General features: G+C 45.4%; 1 long non-coding RNA gene across 1 annotated transcript in view; it reads right to left on the bottom strand.

Moving 5' to 3' along the window:
• Positions 1 to 14,539, bottom strand: part of LOC117199872 (uncharacterized) — a 101,390-nt gene extending 86,851 nt beyond the window's left edge. The window contains exon 1 of the long non-coding RNA XR_004481217.2: positions 14,288 to 14,539. This is a non-coding gene — a long non-coding RNA (uncharacterized LOC117199872). The remainder of the gene's footprint in view (positions 1 to 14,287) is intronic.
• Positions 14,540 to 15,481: the final 942 nt, after the last annotated feature.

The following is a 15,481-nucleotide window of genomic DNA, read 5'->3' as shown; positions in this document are numbered from 1 at the left end:
TTTTACAAACATCATTTGAAAAAGCCACTAGGACAGAACCAAGTGCCAAAGTTTACATATTGCCTAATTAGACCGTTATGAGCGGCAGCTTATCAATGTCACGCCAAAGATCATGAAAAAATCCAATTACTAATTTGAAAAACACATATATTTATAGGTTCATTTTGTTTAATTTGCATCCAGTTAGCTCAATAATTGTTTTAAAATTGTATTAAGGCTAATAATTTTGGTTTAGCTGGTAACGTACCTGAACGGCAAAGGTGGTGCCCTGTTGCCCACCGTTGGTGGCAGTGGCTAGCGTGGCACAGCCCTGGGGGACGAGGAGGCCTCCCAGCTCGGAAAGCTGTGGTCCTCAGGTACTCAACAGAGAAATCTTTTCAGAATGGAAAGACTCGAAGCACCCTGCCAAGGTTCCAGCGAGTCCAGCCCCAGAATTCTCCAGATAATTAAGTGGAAAGGAGAGGAAGCAGCAAAGGAGGGGCACTGGAGGGTCCTCCAGAGAAAGGTGGGCAGAAACCTCTAGTTCAGGGAGCTGGTCTGAGTCATTTGAGAAAACCAAGAGCAGCTTCTTCAGACTTCTTTATTAAGGAAAATGTCAACAGGCACAAAAGTAAATGCGGCAGTGATGTGAACCCCGGGTCCCACCATCCAGCTTTAATATTCAGCAGCTAATGGCCAGTCCTGTTGCCTGGGGGACCCCCACCTGCCCCCCTCCTCCCCTTATTACTGGGGAGCAGATCCTGGACAGCCTGGCCATCCAACTGGAGATATTTGGGATCCATCTTGAAAGAGTCGGTCTTTATGTACCTATAACATTAACAAGAATTCCTTAATAGCATTACATAGCCAGAGTTCCACCTTCCGATTGTCCCGTAAATCTCCTGGATGACAACTTTTTTTTAGTTTGAGTCAAAATGCAAATAAGTTTCACATGCTGTTAACTGGCCAGTGCATTTCTTAAGCCTCTTTTAATTTCTAAATTCTCTCCCCTCCCCTCCTCCTGTCTCCATCTTTATCTCTCATCAATTTCTTTATCTATTACAGAAGCCAGTGGCTTAACGCATAGCGTTCCCCGCAGTTTGTATTGGGCTGATTGCTTTCCTGTGGGTCCCCTGTACACAGTCCTCCATCCCCTGTATTTCTTGGGAGTTGGTAGTTGAATCTTAGCATCTATGGAGTTTGATTATTTTTGCATGACTACTTTATAGGTGAAGCATGTATTTCTCCCAAGAGTTACATAACAGTAGGACTTTTTTTGTCTGTTTCTTATTACCAAAGGAATATTCAACCTAAGCACTAAAAATAATTCAAAAGAAGAAAAAATGCAGTAGGATATGTCTTTCCAGATAGTTTGCTGTCTATATATGTTATATTTTTCTTGTATTGTTTTCCATAAAATGGGATCATCCTACACATTCTTGTTTTAGAAAGTGTGTTTTCTTCACTTAACAAAATACCATGTACATTGCTTGTCAAATCACTGAACTCTCCTTAAGCTGTTATGGGTGGTCTTTCTAATTCTTCATTTTATTAGATCAGTTTCTCAAAATAATCTGGAGTTTGGGGTAGAATTTCTGTGTCAGACTCAAAATGTTGTACACATTTTAAAGAAAAATTCCCTAATTTACTTATTCCACATGTCAGCTTTTAAAGTTATACACGTGATCATTCCTTTTGAGTGTGAATAATGTTATCTTACAAATGATAAGCAAATAGTGATCTAAGATTCGTGTTTTCCCCTCACAGAAAACCCAGATCCTGCCTTAACTGTTGGCAGCCAGAAGTTCCCTGAATGATGGAGCTGTGGCCCATGACCACGCCCCCCATATGGGATTCCCTACAGCCCAAGCTGCACAGGGAGACCCCCATTAGCTTTAATTCCTGCTTTTCCCTTGGACTTTCTTGCTCTACCTTCTCTCACCCTGAGGCCGGCCCTCCGCATCCAGGCTCAGAGCCTGGGAATTTGTGGGTCCCAAAGAACAGTACAGGGGGGATTCCAGGCAGAGACCCAGAGGGAGCTTTGCTTTAAGGGAGGCAGAAAGTGAAAGCATCATGGACTGTAAGGTCCACCTAAGTTGACTAATTTCATTCTCACAGCTTCCCTGAGAAGCAAGCTTTATTTACTCTTTCACAGGTGAGGAAAACGAGGTTCACAGAGGTTCAGCAATTCACAAGAGGCCACACAGCTCACGGCAGAGCCAGAACTGCAACCTGGTCAGCCTCATTCCAAAGCCCATTCCTTTCCAATGAGCAGGTGTACATACCCACATCCCTTACATCATATTCTAACCTATATAGGACAGACCAAGAATCACTGAGATATACTTTGAGATTTTTAATGAATTATGATTAAACACCTGTCAGCTCATTTAATCACCACAATTCTGTCATTATTCTAAGGGATTTTCTTTCTTTCTATCTTTCCTTCCTTCCTTCCTTCTTCCTTCCTTTCTTTCCTTCCTTCCTTCTCCCTCCCTCCCTCCCTCCCTCTCTCTCTCTCTCTTTCTTTCTTTCTTCCTTCCTTCCTTCCTTCCTCATCTCTACCTCTGGTAGGAGTGAGTGGCGGGGTGGGACGTCTCTGTCCTCCAGCAGGGGGGTGGGGCTGGGCGAGCCGGCCAGGGTGGGGCTGGGCGAGCCGGCCAGAGACAAGGGAGGAGCGGAAATTCCATCTCATCTCCTTCCTGTTTTTACACGTGTATCTTTCTTTCTTCCTCTGTTTCCTTTCTCCTCACGGTTTGCAAGGGAGCCCGCAAGCCAGCCCGGCGCAGGTGAGGGTGGCGGCCGAGCACCCTAAGAGACAAAACTGGGAAGATCGCTGGTAACCAGAGCTGGCTCAGCCCGAGATGCCGTGCCAAGAAGAGAGGCTTTATCTCGCGGTCACCGGGGCGCAGTGCGGCATTTAGACTTTGTGAGGAGGAAACTGACGGGCAAAAGTTGCGCTTTAAAAGGTTTAGCCTGGCAGCTCTGTTCATGCCTCATGCAATGGAAGAAAGACAAGGGGTTGAAAGGAGAGAAAACAGAGGGGTTGGAAGGAGGCCTGTGGCACCGTCCAGACCCGCAGCTGTGAGGGCGGGTGACAGCTGGCAGGGTGACAGCGGAATGAGAGGGAGAGACTGGAAATGCAGAGAGGCCCCTCCCAAGGGCCCCTCTGTGGGCCTGGAGAGACAGCACCCGGGTGAGTGCTGGCCCCTCAAATGAACACAGGGAGTCCGAGGAAGCAGCTGGCCTGAGGCTGAACTCGTGAGCCAGGTTGTGGACAGAAAGCCGTAGGAGGCCAGTGAGTGCAGACCTGCCAAGGATCTTGGGAGCTACCTAGACCGGCGGCTTGTGCACGCGCTCCCAGGACCCCTGGGGGTCTCCACGGTGGAGCAGGGCTCCAGGGCTGGGGTCTGCTTCCTGTCCCCTCGCTCACCTCACCCCCCTCAAAACACACCCCTGCTTTGATTGGTTTGAATAAAGGGCTTTATAGATAAAGCAAAAACATTTTTAACCACATCAAGGTTTGAAGATGGGAAACAGGTCCAGAGAGAACAAAAACTGCCGTCCCCTCGAAGACAGCTGGTGTGGAAGAGTTCTAGAACACCCAGCAGGAGAGGCCAAGGTCGTCCAGAGATTCGGACACCCATGTCCTTGCTCATTTCTTTAACCATCATGGTTTGTGGACCTACCAGGCACCCATCTGTGCTCAGGGCTAACAGGAAAGCGGTACGCTGTGCAAACCCTGAAAGGGCAAATCATCAGTACAAAGCAAGGACTGCAGAAGGTAAGGAAGATCACGAAGGAGCAAAGAAACCTGTGAATTAGGAGTAGGTTCTGCAAGAGGATAAAGGAGAAAGCGCGGGGGTGGAATGGGGGAGTGAGAATGGTTTTAACTAACTTGTTCTAGCCTCATTTCCCTTTTCTATGTTTCTTCCGTTTTCTATTTTTCTATCTGTGAATTTGCAGCACCTGAAGGGGGAATAGTGTCCATAAGCCTGATGGCTCCAATCGAAGAAGCCCACTCAGTGGTCCTCCTACTTTACCTGAAGATGCAACAGTTGCACACACGGCAGGAGGGTGCTCACCCGGCAGGCCCACCCCAGTGGTCCCCACTGTAAGGTCAGCTGTGTTTCTCCTGGACCCAGGAGACAGAGACCTTCCTTCAGGGAGCCAGCAAGGGGTTCACACTGACTTACTGTTTGGCGTTGAAACTAATAACTTCTGTTTTTAATAATGACGTTTGCCGAGCTCTGAAAAACCCCAGCTGTGATTTAGCTGCTGTAAAAAGGCAGAAGGTAAAGAGCCCCCAAACTCTCAGTTGCCTGAGAGCAAATTATAAAATCACTGTCTTAGGACTTCCCTGGTGGCACAGTGGTTAAGAACCCACCTGCCAATGCAGGGGACACGGGTTCGGGCCCTGGTCCAGGAAGATCCCACATGCCGCGGAGCAACTAAGCCCGTGTGCCACAACTACTGAGCCTGTGCTCTAGAGCCTGCGAGCCACAACTACTGAGCCCACGTGCCACAACTACGGAGGCCAGTCCACCTAGAGCCCGTGCTCCGCAACAAAAAAGCCACCGCAATGAGAAGCCCGCGCACCGCAACAAGGAGTAGCCCCCGCTCGCCACAACTAGAGAAAGCCTGCGCACAGCTATGAAGACCCAACGCAGCCAAAAATAAAATTAATTATTTTAATATTTCACTGTCTGTGTTTACAGAGGAGATGGCCTCGGTAGAAGTGGCCTAATGATGAAGAGATAACTGCTGAAGTCATTCAACCTCAGCTGCACCTCACCTGAGGTTTCCTGTGGCAAAACAAAGGGGTTTCTACTCTGGAAGGGGAGACACTGCTCCCTCCGTCACACAGCCCTCACCCAGACAGGCAACCATTCAGGTAACGGCCTTGTCCTTCATCATCTCCCGCTTTGGTATTAACACCCATCACCCACGCAATGAGGAGCAAGTCGGGGCCCATCACAGAGCGCGAGAAATGTAAACTTTTATGAACAAGGAGGAGGCCACACGGCTTCTGAAATGGAAGGTCATTTCCATAACAAATGATGATTCTGCCTGCCTCTGGCCCCCGGGGTGATCTGCAGGATGAACTTCTGACCTGTGAAATCCAGAGTCAGGCCAAAGTGGGGCCTTGAGTGGGCCAGAGTCTGGGACGGGGACAAGGAAGTGGGCCTGGCAGAAAGACAGCTGACAGCAGCACCCCAGGGCTATTTGCCTTCATCTGGTTTTGAAGAAAAGGGAAAGGCCATGATGGGATAGCAAGACAAGAGACGTGTGGGGAATAAAGGAAACGACACAAAGTCTGGCTCTGGAGGAAGTTCAAAGTCAAGCTTTTGCACATTTTAAGGCTCAAAACCAAAACCAAAATTCTAGGTGTTAAAATAAGATCCTTGGGCTTCCCTGGTGGCGCAGTGGTTGAGAGTCCGCCTGCCGATGCAGGGGACACGGGTTCGTGCCCCGATCCGGGAAGATCCCACATGCCGCGGAGCGGCTGGGCCGGTGAGCCACGGCCGCTGAGCCTGCGCGTCCGGAGCCTGTGCTCCGCAACGGGAGAGGCCACAGCAGTGAGAGGCCCGTGTACCGCAAAAAATAATAAAAAATAAAAAAAAATAAGATTCTTAAAAAAATTGATAAGTTGGACTTCATTAAAATTAAAAACTTCTGATCTGCAAAAGACACTGTCAAGGGAACCAGAAGACAAAACACAGACAGGGAGAAAATACTTGCAAAAACATATCTGATAAAGGACTGGTATCCAAGCATTAAAAAAATCTCTTAAATCTCAACAATAAGAAAATGAACAACTTTATTTAAAAATAGGCAAAAAACATGAACAGAAAGAAGATATTCAAATGGTAAAGAAGTATATGAAAAGATGTTCAACATCATATGTCACTTGGGAACTGCAAATTAAAACAGCAAGATGTGGGCTTCCCTGGTGGTGCAGTGGTTAAGAATCCACCTGCCAATGCAGGGGACACGGGTTCGAGCCCTGGTCCGGGTAAATCCCACATGCCAGGGAGCAACTAAGCCTGTGCGCCACAACTACTGAGCCGGCACTCTAGAGCCCGTGAGCCACAACTACTGAGCACACGTGCCACAACTACTGAGGCCAGTCCACCTAGAGCCCGTGCTCCGCAACAAGAGAAGCCACCGCAATGAGAAGCCCGCGCACCGCAATGAAGAGTAGACCCTGCTCGCAGCAACTAGAGAAAGCCCGCGCACAGCAACGAAGACCCAACGCAGCCAAAAAATAAATAAATAAAGTAAAAATCTTAAAAAAAAACGAGATGCCATATATACCTAATGGATGGCTAAAATCCCAAACACTGACAACTGCAAGTACTGACAAGAATATGAAACTACAGGAGCAAACTCTCATTCATTGCCGGTGGGAATGCAAAGCAGTTGAGCTACTTTTAGATGACAGTTTAGCAGCTTCTTAAAAACTAAACATACTCTTATCATCTGATCCAGCAACCACGCTCCTTGGTATTTCCTCAAATGAGTTGAAAACTTACATCCACACAAAAACCTGCACATGAAAGTTTATAGCAGCTGTGTTTATAATTGCCAGTACGTGGAAGCAATCAAGATGTCCTTCCATAGGTGAATGGATGAACAAACTGTGACATCCATGCAATGGAATATTGGTGACAAAAAGACACAAGCCGTCAAGCCATGAAAAGACATGGAGGAAACTTCAAATGCATGTTGCTAAGAGAAAAGAATCTGTATGAATCCAACTACATGACATTCTGGAAAAGGAAAAACTAGGAAGACAGTAAAAAGACAATGGTTTCCAGTGATTCAGGAATTTGAGGGAAGGATGAATGGACAGAGCACGTGGGAATTTTAGGGCAGTGAAACTATCCTATATGATACTGATGGCTACACCTTTGTCAAAACACATAAAATATACAACACGAAGAGTGAACCTTAAGGTAAACTACAAACTTCAGTTAATAATAATGTATCAAGATTCGATATCAGTTGTATCAAAGGTGTTGCATCAATGCAAGACATTAATAATAGGGGATACTGGGCTGGGGGGAGGGGTGTTGAGGAGGAATATGGGAAACTATACTTTCCACTCAATTTTTTCTGTAGACCCCAAAATATTCATAAAATATATATATATATATATATATATATATATATATATATATATATATTTTTTTTTTTTTGCAGTACGCGGGCCTCTCACTGCTGTGGCCTCTCCCGTTGCGGAGCACAGGCTCCAGACGCGCAGGCTCAGCGGCCGTGGCTCACGGGCCCAGCCGCTGCGCGGTATGTGGGATCTTCCCGGACCGGGGCTCGAACCCGTGTCCCCTGCATCGGCAGGCGGACTCTCAACCACTGCGCCACCAGGGAAGCCCTATTAATATTTTAAAGAGGCTAGATGTGAGAACAAAATTGGAATTCCAAGTATGGAGATGTGAGCTTGAATTTTTTTTTCACTGTAAGCTTGTCATAATGGAAGGGGCAAGTGGTACTAAGGAAAGTCGAAATCCACCAGGAGGCACCGGTGTTAAACGTTCAGAGAGGTCTACAGGGACACAAAATTAGAAAAGTTTACTGGGTTTGTTAACAAGGAAGGAGAGCCATCTCTGAGAATGGGTTTCTGTTAGTGAAAGGCTGACATGGGGGCTGAAGGGTTAAAAAAGGAATGACTGGGCAGTGAGTGAAGTGTGTGCACAGACCTTCAAAAAGCTTTCCAACTAACTCAACACTATTGAGAGGACTAATGATAAATGAAGGGAGATTCCAAGATTCTGGACTGAAGACTGAAAACTGCTAAGATGTCAGTCCTCTCAAAATTATTATAAACTCAATATATGCATAATAACCAGCCTTGAAGAAGAATAAACCTGGAGGACATACATTACCAGAAATAAAGAGATCCAAAACAAAAACAAAACAAACAAATATATATATATATATATATATATATATATATATATATTTAGGGCAAAGTGACGCATCAATGCAGAGGAGAAAGGACAGTGCTAGGTCAATTGGATGTCCATTGGGGGAAAATGGGAAAATATATTGATTTATATATATTAATTATATATATTATTTATATATATTATTTATATAATATATTTATATATAATACATATTACATATTATATTTTATAATATTTTATATATATTATATATCTTTATATAAATATTATATACATATATAGTACACACACATACTCCTATCTCAAACCATTCACAAAAACCAATGCTAGATGGATTGCAGACAAAGGTAAAATAAAACTTTTAGGGGAAAACTTAGGAGAAGATTTTTGCGAACTTACAGGAGGCAAGGATTTCTTAAACAAAACCCCCAAAATACTACAAAGAAAAATCATTAAACAGGACTGTGTTACAATTAGAATTAAAATGAGAAGTGCCATTAACAGAATGAAAAGCCAACCCACAGAGTAGAAGATTACACCTGTGTATATACTTATGTGTGTATACATGTATGTCTGCCTTTATCTGTATCACAAGTACTGACATTCTGAATATATTTTTAAACACAAATTCATCAGCAAAAGACAATCCAATGGAAAATTGGGCTAAAAACTTGAACAGAGACTTCACAAAAGAGAACAGCCGAAGGCCTTCAAAAATATGACAGTGTGCTGAATGTCATCATTCCACAGGGAAATATGTTGAAAACACAGTGAGGTCATGGTGACACCCGTCAGAAGGGCTCAAATAGGGTGTGGGGTCATCCAGGTGCTGCTGGTGGCTGTGAAAACTGGACAAACGCTTTGGAAAATGTTGTGTCAGCCAGCGTCTGCTAAAGGAAGCATAGACTTTTATGCCTGCTAGAAATTGCCCTCTTAAATACATACCCAACAGAAACAAGGACATGTGCCCCAAAAGGTACGCACGAGAATGTTCGCAGCCTGCGACAAGCTCGCAGTAGCCACCATCAGAAATGACCCACTGTCATCAACAAGGGGATTAACAAAGACAATGTGATCTCATCACACAAAGGAACAGCACTCTGCAACGAGAATTAAAGATCTACAGCTGCAGATGGAGAGAGAGGGGGTTCGTTTTATACGAAGGCAAAAGTTAAAAGATAAAAGCCTCTCACACAAGTGTGAAGAAAAGGAAAGACTGCAAGAACATTCTGGAAAAGCTGGAGGCAGGTGGACAGGTGGTAACTGACTGAGCAGGCCCTGAAAGTTGAACTTGGGCCGAGAAGGCCAAAAGCTACCCTGGTTTACCCAGAGAACCCAAGAGGTTGGGGCACTGGTGGCACAAGGGCCTCTGGGAGCAGAGGGAGGGGTTTCAGGGTGGGAGTGGTACTGAACGTAGGTCACAAGGCAGCGAGAGTCCCCGTCCCACTCTGCTTACCGGGACACTGTACCTCCCCCTCCAGGGGAGGCCAGAGGTCCATAACAGAGGTCCCTGGGCCAGCGGTCACTGGACACAGGTGAGGACAGGAGTTCCTGTAGGAACAGAGGGGTTAACTGCACACAGCCCACGGATGCTGAGATGCCAGCCTTTCTCCCACTGGGCAGCAAGGCTTGTCCCCTCCAGGCAGGGGACACAGGGAATATCCTCTGGGGGATCCGAATGTAACCGAAAGTGGCGTCCAGCTGCTCGCCGCTCAAAAACCAATAAAGAGGCCAGGTTGGTGGAAAGGAAAGTTTGCTTTATTTTGGAGGCCAGCAACCATGGGGGAAGGCTGAGTCGACCCCACTGACAATCCGGGCAAGAGCTTTTATAGCCTGAGGAAGGGGGCTCCATGCAGAAACAGCACAGGCAGCCCAGACAGTCATGTTGAAATTGGTCATCAGTTTCATCCTGGTCAGCATCATCTTGATTGTTTGAAGTATCAATATAATTAATCTTCAGTTCCAGGGTCGGTTTGTTCCCATTTCCTTGAGGCCAGTTCTCGGAACTGTGGCAGCTCATGTCGTGGCTACAGCCTGGTCATCATGTAGTTCACTTCTCCACCTGGTGGAGGCTTCAGTATCTATAAGACAGCTCCCAGGATGTGGCTCAGAATATGACCTACAGCCCTTGAGGAGGAAGTAAAGGTCCTTGACTTTGCTTAATGACTAAACTATTATTGTTCTGTCCTGTCTGACTGATTTTCCTTGCTTCTGCATTTTCTCACTTCTCTGATTAAACTTCTTCTTCGGCTAAAGTTTTTCCACAGACAAAAGGCAGGCGGAGGACATGGGGGGCAAGGACCACAGGGTCCTGCTCTGTTTCACGACCACCCGTGAGGAAAGACCTACAGACCTTGACATGGGGTGGGAGCTACAACCCACTGCCCAGCTCCCAGCCCACAGTCCCAGGAACTCAGAGATGCCATGGGCATTATGTCACGTGTGTATAAAGGTGAGCAGACAGGAACCAGTAGAGGAAAGCAGACCACCCAGTAAAGAGTGACCAAAACAAATGCACGGAAAGAAGCCTGTTGAGGGAGACTGAGACTGTGTGTGAAGAAGGGAAAAGCTTTCCTTAATATGCCCGGAGAGAGGAGACCAGAGCTCACAACCGTATAACGTAGACAGAGATCATGAAAAGGAATGTTTGGAGAACAGAAGAGAGTTATTGGCAACTCAGAATATTATAAGAAAGATGGAAAAAAGTCAATGAAAAGATTGGGGCGCAAAATCAAAGAAATCTCACAGAGCAAAAAAAAATTGGTTAACAGGAGAGAAAGAAAAAGAAAATTAAAGAATCATCCCAGGAGGTCAAATATCCAAATAATGGGAGTTTCCAGACAGAAAGAACTGTGAAGGCTAAGGGGAAGAAATTAGCTAACAAATCATTCTAGAAAATGTCCCAGATCACAAAATTCTGGATGAAAGGGGCTTACGAGAAGCCCAATACAACTGATGAAGCTGGACCCACAGGAACATACACTATGGTGAAAATTCAGAGCTCTGAGGACAAACAAAGGATCCTTCGAACTTCCAGAGAGGAAGCAGCAAAAGGAAAAAGAGGCCCGTCTAGGGATCCAGAACCTTAGCAACAAACCAGGCAACAAACCAGGAGCCAAAGACGGTGGAAAGAAGCCACCAAAGTTCTCAAGGGAAATTATTTCCATATTTTTCAGACCCAGGCTTCCCATGAGCCTTTCTTAGGAGATGACCAGCAGGTGTGCTTGAGAGTTAGAAAGAGAAAAAAAGCGTTTCTGGAACACAGGTGTCAGGAGCAAACAGTGCAGACTGGATGGCCCAGGACAGGAGCTCTGGGAGAGGTTTTCCTCAAGAAGGAAACCTGAGGGTAGGGAAGGCACCCAGAGGTCTTGAGGGTTAACACAAATGACCTCGTGATGAATGCACCACACTGAGCGATTGGGAGAGAAAATTAAAGAAAACTGACTCCTGGAAAAACAAAACAAAAAAATGTGCAACAGTGACCATAATTTACTACGTGGCTGAACTTCGAACAGCATTTATGTAGTTGTGACGGTGGACACGGCTCTAATCAGGATTGCAGGGTAAGTATAGGAAGTGGACGGGTGGACATAAGGGTATGAGTGTGTAGGGTAGGCGTAGAGGTATGGACAGCGGTGCATTCTCATCTTCACAGAGAAAAGACCATGCTTAAAACTGAGACGCCCGGGAGGAGTTGTGCCAGCACAGACTACATCGGTACAATGCAAAAGGGATGACCTCGGGGGAGGTATCATGGGAGGGATGACCTCGGGGGGAGGTATCATGGGAGGGAGGTGACATAGACAGGGGAGCCCTGAGTTGGGGATGTGTGCTTTTCAACAAACCTTGTAAAACTATTTTGTTTTTTTAAATCGGGTGCATGTACAACTTTGATTTCTTTTTAAAAAAAATTAAATTGTTGTTTCATGAGCTGTGTAATCACTGCAACATAGTATACTTATGATTATGACCCTCTACAAAAGAACCTTCCTCATGGAGTTTTTGTAAAGATAAAATGAGATGATCCCAGTGAAGACCTTAGCAGATGCCTGACACAGATTTTGCACTCAATAAATGCCAATCTTTTCTTTCTTTCTTTCTTTTTCCTTAACTTCCAGGAGGACAGGGTGCTAGCCAGGCCAGCTCCAGGGCTAGTCCAAGGACTGCTGGGGAAAGGGTGAAGGAGCCTCAGCACATGGAAAACACCCCCGGCCCCCTTGAGTTGAGCCAAGGCCACCAATCATAGGTTCTCCAGTGTTTCAGCAACCAAAGACCCAGAGACTTCTCCCTACGCGGCCACAGCTATACGGGCAGTGAGTGCTAGCAGGAATATGAATTGCCTCCAAAGTAAAAGAATGAAAAGCTGGAGAGTGTGAGGTAGTTACTGGCTTTCCCTAATTAAAAAAAAAAAATGTGTAGATTAATTAAAACATACACAACATAATTAGCATCAAACAACACACGTCTGTGAGCACAGTTTTCTGACAGTGATATCTGGACAGATCTACGGCCCATTTAGAAGGGAAACTGCAGTCAAGCCTTCCTGAATTCCAAGTCAACCTAGACAGTGTTGGACCACGGCAGATAACACATAGGAGCAATGCAGGTAAATCACTCCTAGAAAGCTAAAGGCAGTAGAGTGGTGAAGCTGTGCCTGTAGGGTTTCCCCACCGCAAACAGGAAGACATCATCGGGTCATGGTGACCCAAACTTCAAGTAGGAAACAAACTCCTCCAACAAACAATGGGTTACCCTGCTTTATGTAAATCAGATCATCTGGGTTTGTGAACCTTGTGATATTTTATGAAATAAATGTATGTGATGGCTCCATAACATCTGGAGCCAAGGATACGTTCTTGCATCTACAAGAAACACATGTTGCCCAAGTTATAAACAAGGTCATGAATAGGTACTGAGAAAATACCTGCAAACCAGGGTTAAAAAGCTATTAGGAAAATTTTCCATCAAGTTTCAGGTTTCATCAACTGAAGCGAATCTTCGGATTCCTTAGATGACTGCAATCATTATTTCACAAGTGGATCTCAGTCCCACGTGTGATTGCCAAGTGTCGAGTTAGTCACCACAGGCTCGCCCCTGCAACAAGGAGTCACAGACCCACAAGAAAGGCCTCTGCTCTCCTGTCGGTGGGCTCCTGGGGACCACAGACGTAACCCCCTCCCTGATGAATCCCATGTCCCCTCCCCAAGCCGGTTCACAGTGTTTCCCAAAGTCATCTGACCACGGGACCCTTTTTCAAATGCAGTCTTTTGGGACTCTGTGCCACAGAACACACTTTGAGAAACAGCATCTGGATTCACTCATGCTGTAAACCTTGAGTGTGTTAGACATTGCCAAAACCAAAATGAGCACGACACATTCCTGACCTCAAGAAAGTGAATTAATAAAATCAGGTGCCTCCCCATGAAAAGATTTCAACATTGCTAATTATTAGAGGAATGCAAATCAAAACTACAACAAGGTACCACCTCACACGGGTCAGAATGGCCATCCTTAAAAAGTCTACAAATAACAAATGCTGGAGAGGATGTAGAGAAAAGGGAACCCACCTACACTGTTGGTGGGAATGTAAATTGGTGCAGCCACTATGAAGAACAGTATGGAGGTTCCTCAGAAAACTAAAAATAGAACTACCATATGATCCAGCAATCCCACTCCTGGGCATATGTCCAGACAATACTATAATTCAAAAAGATATATGCACCCCTACGTTCATAGCAGCACTATTCACAATAACCAAGACATGGAAACAACCTAAATGTCTATTGACAGATGAATGGATAAAGAAGATGTGATACACACACACACACACACACACACACACACACACAGAGGAATATTATTCAGCCATAAAAAAGAATGAAATAACACCATCTGCAGCAACACGGATGCAACTACCGATTATCATACGAAGTGAAGTAAGTCAGAAAGAGAAACAGAATCATGAACATAGAGAACTGACTGTTGGTTGCCAAGGACTGGGTGGGGATTGGGGGAGGGATGGAGTGGGAAGTTGGGATTAGCAGATGTAAGCTGTTATAGAGAGAATGGATAAACAGCAAGGTCCTACTGTATAGCACAGAGAACTATATTCAATATCTTATGATAAACCATAAAGGAAAAGAATATTTTTTAAAAAGAATGTATATATATATATATATGTATAACTGAATCACTTTGCTGTAAGCAGAAATTAACACAACATTGTAAATCAACTATACTTCCGTTAAAAGATATTGACAAAAAACAAAAAAAGAAAAGAAAACTGTTGCTATTAAGGTGACTGTTATTAAAAAGTAATAATAATAATCAGGTTCCTCCCAAAAGAAAACAATAAAGAGGAAAAAGAAATCAGGACTTACTGGGGGCCTAATATACACTAGGCCTGGGAGAGCGGGTGTGGGAGTCTGCTGGGGCTGCCATCACGAAGTACCGCAAGACTGCGCAAACAACAGAAATGGATTTTCTTACAGTTCTGGAGGCTGGAAGGCCAAGAGCAAGGTGTTGTCAGGGCCGGCTTCCTCTGAAGTCTCTCTCCTCGGCTGGTAGACGGCCATCTTCTCCCTGTGTCCTCACTTGGTCCTCCCTCTGTGTGTGTCTGTGTCCTAATCTCCTCCTCCTATAAGGACATCAGTCATATTGGATTAGGACCCACCCTAGTAACCTCACTTTAACATAAATTATCTCTTTAAAGACCTTATCTTCAAATACAATCACATTCTGAGGTACTGGTAGTTAGAACTCCATCAACGTATGAATCTGGGGGGACACAATTCAGCCCATAACAGCCATTTCACTCATCTTATCTCATGTCATTCTCAAAATAAACCCCCAAAGTCAGTATTATTATTGCTCTCCTGTGAAAGTTGGCACCACAGTGATGAGGGGTGAGGAAAGATGGTAAACCCAGGTCCACATCTCTCCAAAGCAGCTGCTGCTCCTTGAAGATGCATTTTCCTGCCAAAAGAAGACTTAACGGATATTATGCAGAATGTGAGAAAAAAACTGAATGTGTATCACTTTTGTAACATTTTAGAAGTGAACCCGGTCATTATTTCTCATTGGAATAAATATCCAATTACAAGCAGACATTGCTAATGAAAAAATAATATTTCCAAAATGTTAAGAATGAGGTTTTTTTTTTTTTTTTTTTTTTTTGCTGTATGCGGACCTCGCACCGCTGTGGCCTCTCCCGTTGCGGAGCACAGGCTCCGGACGCGCAGGCCCAGCGGCCACGGCCCACAGGCCCAGCCGCTCCGTGGCATGCGGGATCCTCCCGGACCGGGGCACGAACCCGCGTCCCCTGCATTGGCAGGCGGACTCCCAACCACTGTGCCAGCAGGAAGCCCAGTGAGGTTATTTTTAAAACAAGTACCAAGTGAGCTGTTCTGAGCTTCTAGGTGCCCACGTCCTGTCAATGAAAGAGCAGGTTTCCCTGAGTCTGCTCGGAGGCAGGTGGACCCCAGGACAGACAGCACAGCCCTGGTGCCGGAGGCTCTGCTTCTCCTTGGTCCTAATCTCACTCGCCGGCAGCATGGTTACCTCAGCACTTCCTC

The sequence above is a fragment of the Orcinus orca genome, chromosome 14, assembly GCF_937001465.1.
Source record: "Orcinus orca chromosome 14, mOrcOrc1.1, whole genome shotgun sequence".
Classification (NCBI taxonomy): Eukaryota; Metazoa; Chordata; class Mammalia; order Artiodactyla; family Delphinidae; genus Orcinus; species Orcinus orca.
Note: the sequence above shows the minus strand (reverse complement) of the source record. Positions and strands in the feature narration are given on the sequence as shown.